The sequence below is a fragment of the Lactuca serriola genome, chromosome 1 (assembly GCF_051521515.1).
Source record: "Lactuca serriola cultivar US96UC23 chromosome 1, Lser_US96UC23_V15, whole genome shotgun sequence".
Lineage (NCBI taxonomy): Eukaryota > Viridiplantae > Streptophyta > Magnoliopsida > Asterales > Asteraceae > Lactuca > Lactuca serriola.
Window position 1 is genome coordinate 207,064,052 of NC_136408.1, and position 10,110 is coordinate 207,074,161.

The 10,110-nt window shown below is 49.2% G+C and overlaps 30 non-coding genes across 30 annotated transcripts; all 30 read left to right on the forward strand.

The window, feature by feature from the left end:
• The first annotated feature begins 199 nt into the window (after positions 1 to 199).
• Positions 200 to 318, forward strand: LOC145081078 (5S ribosomal RNA). The gene has a single exon (XR_013695646.1). It is a non-coding gene; the product is annotated as a 5S ribosomal RNA (ribosomal RNA).
• Positions 319 to 534: 216 nt separating this feature from the next.
• Positions 535 to 653, forward strand: LOC145081079 (5S ribosomal RNA). The gene has a single exon (XR_013695647.1). It is a non-coding gene; the product is annotated as a 5S ribosomal RNA (ribosomal RNA).
• Positions 654 to 868: 215 nt separating this feature from the next.
• On the forward strand, positions 869 to 987 carry LOC145084289 (5S ribosomal RNA). The gene has a single exon (XR_013698734.1). It is a non-coding gene; the product is annotated as a 5S ribosomal RNA (ribosomal RNA).
• A 215-nt stretch (positions 988 to 1,202) lies between these two features.
• Positions 1,203 to 1,321, forward strand: LOC145084290 (5S ribosomal RNA). Its single transcript, XR_013698735.1, has one exon. It is a non-coding gene; the product is annotated as a 5S ribosomal RNA (ribosomal RNA).
• A 215-nt stretch (positions 1,322 to 1,536) lies between these two features.
• Positions 1,537 to 1,655, forward strand: LOC145085016 (5S ribosomal RNA). Its single transcript, XR_013699433.1, has one exon. It is a non-coding gene; the product is annotated as a 5S ribosomal RNA (ribosomal RNA).
• A 215-nt stretch (positions 1,656 to 1,870) lies between these two features.
• LOC145085078 (5S ribosomal RNA) lies at positions 1,871 to 1,989 on the forward strand. The gene has a single exon (XR_013699493.1). It is a non-coding gene; the product is annotated as a 5S ribosomal RNA (ribosomal RNA).
• Positions 1,990 to 2,204: 215 nt separating this feature from the next.
• Positions 2,205 to 2,323, forward strand: LOC145081080 (5S ribosomal RNA). The gene has a single exon (XR_013695648.1). It is a non-coding gene; the product is annotated as a 5S ribosomal RNA (ribosomal RNA).
• Positions 2,324 to 2,538: 215 nt separating this feature from the next.
• Positions 2,539 to 2,657, forward strand: LOC145084446 (5S ribosomal RNA). Its single transcript, XR_013698889.1, has one exon. It is a non-coding gene; the product is annotated as a 5S ribosomal RNA (ribosomal RNA).
• A 215-nt stretch (positions 2,658 to 2,872) lies between these two features.
• On the forward strand, positions 2,873 to 2,991 carry LOC145081081 (5S ribosomal RNA). Its single transcript, XR_013695649.1, has one exon. It is a non-coding gene; the product is annotated as a 5S ribosomal RNA (ribosomal RNA).
• A 215-nt stretch (positions 2,992 to 3,206) lies between these two features.
• Positions 3,207 to 3,325, forward strand: LOC145081082 (5S ribosomal RNA). The gene has a single exon (XR_013695650.1). It is a non-coding gene; the product is annotated as a 5S ribosomal RNA (ribosomal RNA).
• A 215-nt stretch (positions 3,326 to 3,540) lies between these two features.
• Positions 3,541 to 3,659, forward strand: LOC145085028 (5S ribosomal RNA). The gene has a single exon (XR_013699444.1). It is a non-coding gene; the product is annotated as a 5S ribosomal RNA (ribosomal RNA).
• Positions 3,660 to 3,874: 215 nt separating this feature from the next.
• LOC145084448 (5S ribosomal RNA) lies at positions 3,875 to 3,993 on the forward strand. The gene has a single exon (XR_013698891.1). It is a non-coding gene; the product is annotated as a 5S ribosomal RNA (ribosomal RNA).
• A 215-nt stretch (positions 3,994 to 4,208) lies between these two features.
• LOC145084450 (5S ribosomal RNA) lies at positions 4,209 to 4,327 on the forward strand. Its single transcript, XR_013698892.1, has one exon. It is a non-coding gene; the product is annotated as a 5S ribosomal RNA (ribosomal RNA).
• Positions 4,328 to 4,542: 215 nt separating this feature from the next.
• Positions 4,543 to 4,661, forward strand: LOC145081084 (5S ribosomal RNA). Its single transcript, XR_013695652.1, has one exon. It is a non-coding gene; the product is annotated as a 5S ribosomal RNA (ribosomal RNA).
• A 215-nt stretch (positions 4,662 to 4,876) lies between these two features.
• LOC145083718 (5S ribosomal RNA) lies at positions 4,877 to 4,995 on the forward strand. The gene has a single exon (XR_013698180.1). It is a non-coding gene; the product is annotated as a 5S ribosomal RNA (ribosomal RNA).
• Positions 4,996 to 5,210: 215 nt separating this feature from the next.
• Positions 5,211 to 5,329, forward strand: LOC145081085 (5S ribosomal RNA). The gene has a single exon (XR_013695653.1). It is a non-coding gene; the product is annotated as a 5S ribosomal RNA (ribosomal RNA).
• A 215-nt stretch (positions 5,330 to 5,544) lies between these two features.
• LOC145084451 (5S ribosomal RNA) lies at positions 5,545 to 5,663 on the forward strand. Its single transcript, XR_013698893.1, has one exon. It is a non-coding gene; the product is annotated as a 5S ribosomal RNA (ribosomal RNA).
• Positions 5,664 to 5,878: 215 nt separating this feature from the next.
• LOC145084626 (5S ribosomal RNA) lies at positions 5,879 to 5,997 on the forward strand. Its single transcript, XR_013699064.1, has one exon. It is a non-coding gene; the product is annotated as a 5S ribosomal RNA (ribosomal RNA).
• Positions 5,998 to 6,212: 215 nt separating this feature from the next.
• On the forward strand, positions 6,213 to 6,331 carry LOC145084452 (5S ribosomal RNA). The gene has a single exon (XR_013698894.1). It is a non-coding gene; the product is annotated as a 5S ribosomal RNA (ribosomal RNA).
• Positions 6,332 to 6,547: 216 nt separating this feature from the next.
• On the forward strand, positions 6,548 to 6,666 carry LOC145081086 (5S ribosomal RNA). The gene has a single exon (XR_013695654.1). It is a non-coding gene; the product is annotated as a 5S ribosomal RNA (ribosomal RNA).
• Positions 6,667 to 6,881: 215 nt separating this feature from the next.
• LOC145081087 (5S ribosomal RNA) lies at positions 6,882 to 7,000 on the forward strand. The gene has a single exon (XR_013695655.1). It is a non-coding gene; the product is annotated as a 5S ribosomal RNA (ribosomal RNA).
• Positions 7,001 to 7,215: 215 nt separating this feature from the next.
• LOC145083891 (5S ribosomal RNA) lies at positions 7,216 to 7,334 on the forward strand. Its single transcript, XR_013698354.1, has one exon. It is a non-coding gene; the product is annotated as a 5S ribosomal RNA (ribosomal RNA).
• A 214-nt stretch (positions 7,335 to 7,548) lies between these two features.
• LOC145081088 (5S ribosomal RNA) lies at positions 7,549 to 7,667 on the forward strand. The gene has a single exon (XR_013695656.1). It is a non-coding gene; the product is annotated as a 5S ribosomal RNA (ribosomal RNA).
• A 214-nt stretch (positions 7,668 to 7,881) lies between these two features.
• LOC145084453 (5S ribosomal RNA) lies at positions 7,882 to 8,000 on the forward strand. Its single transcript, XR_013698895.1, has one exon. It is a non-coding gene; the product is annotated as a 5S ribosomal RNA (ribosomal RNA).
• A 215-nt stretch (positions 8,001 to 8,215) lies between these two features.
• Positions 8,216 to 8,334, forward strand: LOC145081089 (5S ribosomal RNA). Its single transcript, XR_013695657.1, has one exon. It is a non-coding gene; the product is annotated as a 5S ribosomal RNA (ribosomal RNA).
• Positions 8,335 to 8,549: 215 nt separating this feature from the next.
• LOC145084455 (5S ribosomal RNA) lies at positions 8,550 to 8,668 on the forward strand. The gene has a single exon (XR_013698897.1). It is a non-coding gene; the product is annotated as a 5S ribosomal RNA (ribosomal RNA).
• Positions 8,669 to 8,883: 215 nt separating this feature from the next.
• On the forward strand, positions 8,884 to 9,002 carry LOC145081090 (5S ribosomal RNA). The gene has a single exon (XR_013695658.1). It is a non-coding gene; the product is annotated as a 5S ribosomal RNA (ribosomal RNA).
• A 215-nt stretch (positions 9,003 to 9,217) lies between these two features.
• LOC145081091 (5S ribosomal RNA) lies at positions 9,218 to 9,336 on the forward strand. Its single transcript, XR_013695659.1, has one exon. It is a non-coding gene; the product is annotated as a 5S ribosomal RNA (ribosomal RNA).
• A 215-nt stretch (positions 9,337 to 9,551) lies between these two features.
• Positions 9,552 to 9,670, forward strand: LOC145081092 (5S ribosomal RNA). Its single transcript, XR_013695660.1, has one exon. It is a non-coding gene; the product is annotated as a 5S ribosomal RNA (ribosomal RNA).
• Positions 9,671 to 9,885: 215 nt separating this feature from the next.
• Positions 9,886 to 10,004, forward strand: LOC145084991 (5S ribosomal RNA). The gene has a single exon (XR_013699410.1). It is a non-coding gene; the product is annotated as a 5S ribosomal RNA (ribosomal RNA).
• The last annotated feature ends 106 nt before the right edge of the window (positions 10,005 to 10,110 follow it).

A 10,110-nucleotide genomic window follows, 5' to 3' on the forward strand; every position in this document is an offset into this window, starting at 1 on the left:
TTGCGTTTGTTTCTAGGTTTTACGTGCTTTTTTTTTCCTTTCTTTCTTGCTATTTCTATGCTCGGGTGCCCTCCGGTTCATGGCTGATGGTTTTCGTATTTTTGCAACGGAGCCGATCCGTCACGTGGGTCCCACGCCCCGCGTACCAAAACAAAGGCGTCTTCTAACACATAAAAACAATAAACATGGATAGTATTTCGGGTGCGATCATACCAGCACTAATGCACCGGATCCCATCAGAACTCCGCAGTTAAGCGTGCTTGGGCGAGAGTAGTACTAGGATGGGTGACCCCCTGGGAAGTCCTCGTGTTGCACCCCCCTTTTTCGTTGTCCGTTTGCGTTTGTTTCTAGGTTTTACGTGCTTTTTTTTTCCTTTCTTTCTTGCTATTTCTATGCTCGGGTGCCCTCCGGTTCATGGCTGATGGTTTTCGTATTTTTGGAACGGAGCCGATCCGTCACGTGGGTCCCACGCCCCGCGTACCAAAACAAAGGCGTCTTCTAACACATAAAAACAATAAACATGGATAGTATTTCGGGTGCGATCATACCAGCACTAATGCACCGGATCCCATCAGAACTCCGCAGTTAAGCGTGCTTGGGCGAGAGTAGTACTAGGATGGGTGACCCCCTGGGAAGTCCTCGTGTTGCACCCCCCTTTTTCGTTGTCCGTTTGCGTTTGTTTCTAGGTTTTACGTGCTTTTTTTTCCTTTCTTTCTTGCTATTTCTATGCTCGGGTGCCCTCCGGTTCATGGCTGATGGTTTTCGTATTTTTGGAACGGAGCCGATCCGTCACGTGGGTCCCACGCCCCGCGTACCAAAACAAAGGCGTCTTCTAACACATAAAAACAATAAACATGGATAGTATTTCGGGCGCGATCATACCAGCACTAATGCACCGGATCCCATCAGAACTCCGCAGTTAAGCGTGCTTGGGCGAGAGTAGTACTAGGATGGGTGACCCCCTGGGAAGTCCTCGTGTTGCACCCCCCTTTTTCGTTGTCCGTTTGCGTTTGTTTCTAGGTTTTACGTGCTTTTTTTTCCTTTCTTTCTTGCTATTTCTATGCTCGGGTGCCCTCCGGTTCATGGCTGATGGTTTTCGTATTTTTGGAACGGAGCCGATCCGTCACGTGGGTCCCACGCCCCGCGTACCAAAACAAAGGCGTCTTCTAACACATAAAAACAATAAACGTGGATAGTATTTCGGGCGCGATCATACCAGCACTAATGCACCGGATCCCATCAGAACTCCGCAGTTAAGCGTGCTTGGGCGAGAGTAGTACTAGGATGGGTGACCCCCTGGGAAGTCCTCGTGTTGCACCCCCCTTTTTCGTTGTCCGTTTGCGTTTGTTTCTAGGTTTTACGTGCTTTTTTTTCCTTTCTTTCTTGCTATTTCTATGCTCGGGTGCCCTCCGGTTCATGGCTGATGGTTTTCGTATTTTTGGAACGGAGCCGATCCGTCACGTGGGTCCCACGCCCCGCGTACCAAAACAAAGGCGTCTTCTAACACATAAAAACAATAAACATGGATAGTATTTCGGGCGCGATCATACCAGCACTAATGCACCGGATCCCATCAGAACTCCGCAGTTAAGCGTGCTTGGGCGAGAGTAGTACTAGGATGGTTGACCCCCTGGGAAGTCCTCGTGTTGCACCCCCCTTTTTCGTTGTCCGTTTGCGTTTGTTTCTAGGTTTTACGTGCTTTTTTTTCCTTTCTTTCTTGCTATTTCTATGCTCGGGTGCCCTCCGGTTCATGGCTGATGGTTTTCGTATTTTTGGAACGGAGCCGATCCGTCACGTGGGTCCCACGCCCCGCGTACCAAAACAAAGGCGTCTTCTAACACATAAAAACAATAAACATGGATAGTATTTCGGGCGCGATCATACCAGCACTAATGCACCGGATCCCATCAGAACTCCGCAGTTAAGCGTGCTTGGGCGAGAGTAGTACTAGGATGGGTGACCCCCTGGGAAGTCCTCGTGTTGCACCACCCTTTTTCGTTGTCCGTTTGCGTTTGTTTCTAGGTTTTACGTGCTTTTTTTTCCTTTCTTTCTTGCTATTTCTATGCTCGGGTGCCCTCCGGTTCATGGCTGATGGTTTTCGTATTTTTGGAACGGAGCCGATCCGTCACGTGGGTCCCACGCCCCGCGTACCAAAACAAAGGCGTCTTCTAACACATAAAAACAATAAACATGGATAGTATTTCGGGTGCGATCATACCAGCACTAATGCACCGGATCCCATCAGAACTCCGCAGTTAAGCGTGCTTGGGCGAGAGTAGTACTAGGATGGGTGACCCCCTGGGAAGTCCTCGTGTTGCACCCCCCTTTTTCGTTGTCCGTTTGCGTTTGTTTCTAGGTTTTACGTGCTTTTTTTTCCTTTCTTTCTTGCTATTTCTATGCTCGGGTGCCCTCCGGTTCATGGCTGATGGTTTTCGTATTTTTGGAACGGAGCCGATCCGTCACGTGGGTCCCACGCCCCGCGTACCAAAACAAAGGCGTCTTCTAACACATAAAAACAATAAACATGGATAGTATTTCGGGTGCGATCATACCAGCACTAATGCACCGGATCCCATCAGAACTCCGCAGTTAAGCGTGCTTGGGCGAAAGTAGTACTAGGATGGGTGACCCCCTGGGAAGTCCTCGTGTTGCACCCCCCTTTTTCGTTGTCCGTTTGCGTTTGTTTCTAGGTTTTACGTGCTTTTTTTTCCTTTCTTTCTTGCTATTTCTATGCTCGGGTGCCCTCCGGTTCATGGCTGATGGTTTTCGTATTTTTGGAACGGAGCCGATCCGTCACGTGGGTCCCACGCCCCGCGTACCAAAACAAAGGCGTCTTCTAACACATAAAAACAATAAACATGGATAGTATTTCGGGTGCGATCATACCAGCACTAATGCACCGGATCCCATCAGAACTCCGCAGTTAAGCGTGCTTGGGCGAGAGTAGTACTAGGATGGGTGACCCCCTGGGAAGTCCTCGTGTTGCACCCCCCTTTTTCGTTGTCCGTTTGCGTTTGTTTCTAGGTTTTACGTGCTTTTTTTTCCTTTCTTTCTTGCTATTTCTATGCTCGGGTGCCCTCCGGTTCATGGCTGATGGTTTTCGTATTTTTGGAACGGAGCCGATCCGTCACGTGGGTCCCACGCCCCGCGTACCAAAACAAAGGCGTCTTCTAACACATAAAAACAATAAACATGGATAGTATTTCGGGTGCGATCATACCAGCACTAATGCACCGGATCCCATCAGAACTCCGCAGTTAAGCGTGCTTGGGCGAGAGTAGTACTAGGATGGGTGACCCCCTGGGAAGTCCTCGTGTTGCACCCCCCTTTTTCGTTGTCCGTTTGCGTTTGTTTCTAGGTTTTACGTGCTTTTTTTTCCTTTCTTTCTTGCTATTTCTATGCTCGGGTGCCCTCCGGTTCATGGCTGATGGTTTTCGTATTTTTGGAACGGAACCGATCCGTCACGTGGGTCCCACGCCCCGCGTACCAAAACAAAGGCGTCTTCTAACACATTAAAACAATAAACATGGATAGTATTTCGGGTGCGATCATACCAGCACTAATGCACCGGATCCCACCAGAACTCCGCAGTTAAGCGTGCTTGGGCGAGAGTAGTACTAGGATGGATGACCCCCTGGGAAGTCCTCGTGTTGCACCCCCCTTTTTCGTTGTCCGTTTGCGTTTGTTTCTAGGTTTTACGTGCTTTTTTTTCCTTTCTTTCTTGCTATTTCTATGCTCGGGTGCCCTCCGGTTCATGGCTGATGGTTTTCGTATTTTTGGAACGGAGCCGATCCGTCACGTGGGTCCCACGCCCCGCGTACCAAAACAAAGGCGTCTTCTAACACATAAAAACAATAAACATGGATAGTATTTCGGGTGCGATCATACCAGCACTAATGCACCGGATCCCATCAGAACTCCGCAGTTAAGCGTGCTTGGGCGAAAGTAGTACTAGGATGGGTGACCCCCTGGGAAGTCCTCGTGTTGCACCCCCCTTTTTCGTTGTCCGTTTGCGTTTGTTTCTAGGTTTTACGTGCTTTTTTTTCCTTTCTTTCTTGCTATTTCTATGCTCGGGTGCCCTCCGGTTCATGGCTGATGGTTTTCGTATTTTTGGAACGGAGCCGATCCGTCACGTGGGTCCCACGCCCCGCGTACCAAAACAAAGGCGTCTTCTAACACATAAAAACAATAAAAATGGATAGTATTTCGGGTGCGATCATACCAGCACTAATGCACCGGATCCCATCAGAACTCCGCAGTTAAGCGTGCTTGGGCGAAAGTAGTACTAGGATGGGTGACCCCCTGGGAAGTCCTCGTGTTGCACCCCCCTTTTTCGTTGTCCGTTTGCGTTTGTTTCTAGGTTTTACGTGCTTTTTTTTCCTTTCTTTCTTGCTATTTCTATGCTCGGGTGCCCTCCGGTTCATGGCTGATGGTTTTCGTATTTTTGGAACGGAGCCGATCCGTCACGTGGGTCCCACGCCCCGCGTACCAAAACAAAGGCGTCTTCTAACACATAAAAACAATAAACATGGATAGTATTTCGGGTGCGATCATACCAGCACTAATGCACCGGATCCCATCAGAACTCCGCAGTTAAGCGTGCTTGGGCGAGAGTAGTACTAGGATGGGTGACCCCCTGGGAAGTCCTCGTGTTGCACCCCCCTTTTTCGTTGTCCGTTTGCGTTTGTTTCTAGGTTTTACGTGCTTTTTTTTCCTTTCTTTCTTGCTATTTCTATGCTCGGGTGCCCTCCGGTTCATGGCTGATGGTTTTCGTATTTTTGGAACGGAGCCGATCCGTCACGTGGGTCCCACGCCCCGCGTACCAAAACAAAGGCGTCTTCTAACACATAAAAACAATAAACATGGATAGTATTTCGGGTGCGATCATACCAGCACTAATGCACCGGATCCCATCAGAACTCCGCAGTTAAGCGTGCTTGGGCGAGAGTAGTACTAGGATGGGTGACCCCCTTGGAAGTCCTCGTGTTGCACCCCCCTTTTTCGTTGTCCGTTTGCGTTTGTTTCTAGGTTTTACGTGCTTTTTTTTCCTTTCTTTCTTGCTATTTCTATGCTCGGGTGCCCTCCGGTTCATGGCTGATGGTTTTCGTATTTTTGGAACGGAGCCGATCCGTCACGTGGGTCCCACGCCCCGCGTACCAAAACAAAGGCGTCTTCTAACACATAAAAACAATAAACATGGATAGTATTTCGGGTGCGATCATACCAGCACTAATGCACCGGATCCCATCAGAACTCCGCAGTTAAGCGTGCTTGGGCGAGAGTAGTACTAGGATGGGTGACCCCCTGGGAAGTCCTCGTGTTGCACCCCCCTTTTTCGTTGTCCGTTTGCGTTTGTTTCTAGGTTTTACGTGTTTTTTTTTCCTTTCTTTCTTGCTATTTCTATGCTCGGGTGCCCTCCGGTTCATGGCTGATGGTTTTCGTATTTTTGGAACGGAGCCGATCCGTCACGTGGGTCCCACGCCCCGCGTACCAAAACAAAGGCGTCTTCTAACACATAAAAACAATAAACATGGATAGTATTTCGGGTGCGATCATACCAGCACTAATGCACCGGATCCCATCAGAACTCCGCAGTTAAGCGTGCTTGGGCGAAAGTAGTACTAGGATGGGTGACCCCCTGGGAAGTCCTCGTGTTGCACCCCCCTTTTTCGTTGTCCGTTTGCGTTTGTTTCTAGGTTTTACGTGCTTTTTTTTCCTTTCTTTCTTGCTATTTCTATGCTCGGGTGCCCTCCGGTTCATGGCTGATGGTTTTCGTATTTTTGGAACGGAGCCGATCCGTCACGTGGGTCCCACGCCCCGCGTACCAAAACAAAGGCGTCTTCTAACACATAAAAACAATAAACATGGATAGTATTTCGGGTGCGATCATACCAACACTAATGCACCGGATCCCATCAGAACTCCGCAGTTAAGCGTGCTTGGGCGAGAGTAGTACTAGGATGGGTGACCCCCTGGGAAGTCCTCGTGTTGCACCCCCCTTTTTCGTTGTCCGTTTGCGTTTGTTTCTAGGTTTTACGTGCTTTTTTTTCCTTTCTTTCTTGCTATTTCTATGCTCGGGTGCCCTCCGGTTCATGGCTGATGGTTTTCGTATTTTTGGAACGGAGCCGATCCGTCACGTGGGTCCCACGCCCCGCGTACCAAAACAAAGGCGTCTTCTAACACATAAAAACAATAAACATGGATAGTATTTCGGGTGCGATCATACCAGCACTAATGCACCGGATCCCATCAGAACTCCGCAGTTAAGCGTGCTTGGGCGAAAGTAGTACTAGGATGGGTGACCCCCTGGGAAGTCCTCGTGTTGCACCCCCCCCTTTTTCGTTGTCCGTTTGCGTTTGTTTCTAGGTTTTACGTGTTTTTTTTCCTTTCTTTCTTGCTATTTCTATGCTCGGGTGCCCTCCGGTTCATGGCTGATGGTTTTCGTATTTTTGGAACGGAGCCGATCCGTCACGTGGGTCCCTTGCCCCGCGTACCAAAACAAAGGCGTCTTCTAACACATAAAAACAATAAACATGGATAGTATTTCGGGTGCGATCATACCAGCACTAATGCACCGGATCCCATCAGAACTCCGCAGTTAAGCGTGCTTGGGCGAGAGTAGTACTAGGATGGGTGACCCCCTGGGAAGTCCTCGTGTTGCACCCCCCTTTTTCGTTGTCCGTTTGCGTTTGTTTCTAGGTTTTACGTGCTTTTTTTTCCTTTCTTTCTTGCTATTTCTATGCTCGGGTGCCCTCCGGTTCATGGCTGATGGTTTTCGTATTTTTGGAACGGAGCCGATCCGTCACGTGGGTCCCACGCCCCGCGTACCAAAACAAAGGCGTCTTCTAACACATAAAAACAATAAACATGGATAGTATTTCGGGTGCGATCATACCAGCACTAATGCACCGGATCCCATCAGAACTCCGCAGTTAAGCGTGCTTGGGCGAGAGTAGTACTAGGATGGGTGACCCCCTGGGAAGTCCTCGTGTTGCACCCCCCTTTTTCGTTGTCCGTTTGCGTTTGTTTCTAGGTTTTACGTGCTTTTTTTTCCTTTCTTTCTTGCTATTTCTATGCTCGGGTGCCCTCCGGTTCATGGCTGATGGTTTTCGTATTTTTGGAACGGAGCCGATCCGTCACGTGGGTCCCACGCCCCGCGTACCAAAACAAAGGCGTCTTCTAACACATAAAAACAATAAACATGGATAGTATTTCGGGTGCGATCATACCAGCACTAATGCATCGGATCCCATCAGAACTCCGCAGTTAAGCGTGCTTGGGCGAGAGTAGTACTAGGATGGGTGACCCCCTGGGAAGTCCTCGTGTTGCACCCCCCTTTTTCGTTGTCCGTTTGCGTTTGTTTCTAGGTTTTACGTGCTTTTTTTCCTTTCTTTCTTGCTATTTCTATGCTCGGGTGCCCTCCGGTTCATGGCTGATGGTTTTCGTATTTTTGGAACGGAGCCGATCCGTCACGTGGGTCCCACGCCCCGCGTACCAAAACAAAGGCGTCTTCTAACACATAAAAACAATAAACATGGATAGTATTTCGGGTGCGATCATACCAGCACTAATGCACCGGATCCCATCAGAACTCCGCAGTTAAGCGTGCTTGGGCGAGAGTAGTACTAGGATGGGTGACCCCCTGGGAAGTCCTCGTGTTGCACCCCCCTTTTTCGTTGTCCGTTTGCGTTTGTTTCTAGGTTTTACGTGTTTTTTTTCCTTTCTTTCTTGCTATTTCTATGCTCGGGTGCCCTCCGGTTCATGGCTGATGGTTTTCGTATTTTTGGAACGGAGCCGATCCGTCACGTGGGTCCCACGCCCCGCGTACCAAAACAAAGGCGTCTTCTAACACATAAAAACAATAAACATGGATAGTATTTCGGGTGCGATCATACCAGCACTAATGCACCGGATCCCATCAGAACTCCGCAGTTAAGCGTGCTTGGGCGAAAGTAGTACTAGGATGGGTGACCCCCTGGGAAGTCCTCGTGTTGCACCCCCCTTTTTCGTTGTCCGTTTGCGTTTGTTTCTAGGTTTTACGTGCTTTTTTTTCCTTTCTTTCTTGCTATTTCTATGCTCGGGTGCCCTCCGGTTCATGGCTGATGGTTTTCGTATTTTTGGAACGGAGCCGATCCGTCACGTGGGTCCCACGCCCCGCGTACCAAAACAAAGGCGTCTTCTAACACATAAAAACAATAAACATGGATAGTATTTCGGGTGCGATCATACCAGCACTAATGCACCGGATCCCATCAGAACTCCGCAGTTAAGCGTGCTTGGGCGAGAGTAGTACTAGGATGGGTGACCCCCTGGGAAGTCCTCGTGTTGCACCCCCCTTTTTCGTTGTCCGTTTGCGTTTGTTTCTAGGTTTTACGTGCTTTTTTTTCCTTTCTTTCTTGCTATTTCTATGCTCGGGTGCCCTCCGGTTCATGGCTGATGGTTTTCGTATTTTTGGAACGGAGCCGATCCGTCACGTGGGTCCCACGCCCCGCGTACCAAAACAAAGGCGTCTTCTAACACATAAAAACAATAAACATGGATAGTATTTCGGGTGCGATCATACCAGCACTAATGCACCGGATCCCATCAGAACTCCGCAGTTAAGCGTGCTTGGGCGAAAGTAGTACTAGGATGGGTGACCCCCTGGGAAGTCCTCGTGTTGCACCCCCCTTTTTCGTTGTCCGTTTGCGTTTGTTTCTAGGTTTTACGTGTTTTTTTTTCCTTTCTTTCTTGCTATTTCTATGCTCGGGTGCCCTCCGGTTCATGGCTGATGGTTTTCGTATTTTTGGAACGGAGCCGATCCGTCACGTGGGTCCCACGCCCCGCGTACCAAAACAAAGGCGTCTTCTAACACATAAAAACAATAAACATGGATAGTATTTCGGGTGCGATCATACCAGCACTAATGCACCGGATCCCATCAGAACTCCGCAGTTAAGCGTGCTTGGGCGAGAGTAGTACTAGGATGGGTGACCCCCTGGGAAGTCCTCGTGTTGCACCCCCCTTTTTCGTTGTCCGTTTGCGTTTGTTTCTAGGTTTTACGTGCTTTTTTTTCCTTTCTTTCTTGCTATTTCTATGCTCGGGTGCCCTCCGGTTCATGGCTGATGGTTTTCGTATTTTTGGAACGGAGCCGATCCGTCACGTGGGTCCCACGCCCCGCGTACCAAAACAAAGGCGTCTTCTAACACATAAAAACAATAAACATGGATAGTATTTCGGGTGCGATCATACCAGCACTAATGCACCGGATCCCATCAGAACTCCGCAGTTAAGCGTGCTTGGGCGAGAGTAGTACTAGGATGGGTGACCCCCTGGGAAGTCCTCGTGTTGCACCCCCCTTTTTCGTTGTCCGTTTGCGTTTGTTTCTAGGTTTTACGTGCTTTTTTTTCCTTTCTTTCTTGCTATTTCTATGCTCGGGTGCCCTCCGGTTCATGGCTGATGGTTTTCGTATTTTTGGAACGGAGCCGATCCGTCACGTGGGTCCCACGCCCCGCGTACCAAAACAAAGGCGTCTTCTAACACATAAAAACAATAAACATGGATAGTATTTCGGGTGCGATCATACCAGCACTAATGCACCGGATCCCATCAGAACTCCGCAGTTAAGCGTGCTTGGGCGAGAGTAGTACTAGGATGGGTGACCCCCTGGGAAGTCCTCGTGTTGCACCCCCCTTTTTCGTTGTCCGTTTGCGTTTGTTTCTAGGTTTTACGTGCTTTTTTTTCCTTTCTTTCTTGCTATTTCTATGCTCGGGTGCCCTCCGGTTCATGGCTGATGGTTTTCGTATTTTTGGAACGGAGCCGATCCGTCACGTGGGTCCCACGCCCCGCGTACCAAAACAAAGGCGTCTTCTAACACATAAAAACAATAAACATGGATAGTATTTCGGGTGCGATCATACCAGCACTAATGCACCGGATCCCATCAGAACTCCGCAGTTAAGCGTGCTTGGGGGAGAGTAGTACTAGGATGGGTGACCCCCTGGGAAGTCCTCGTGTTGCACCCCCCTTTTTCGTTGTCCGTTTGCGTTTGTTTCTAGGTTTTACGTGCTTTTTTTCCTTTCTTTCTTGCTATTTCTATGCTCGGGTGCCCTCCGGTTCATGGCTGATGGT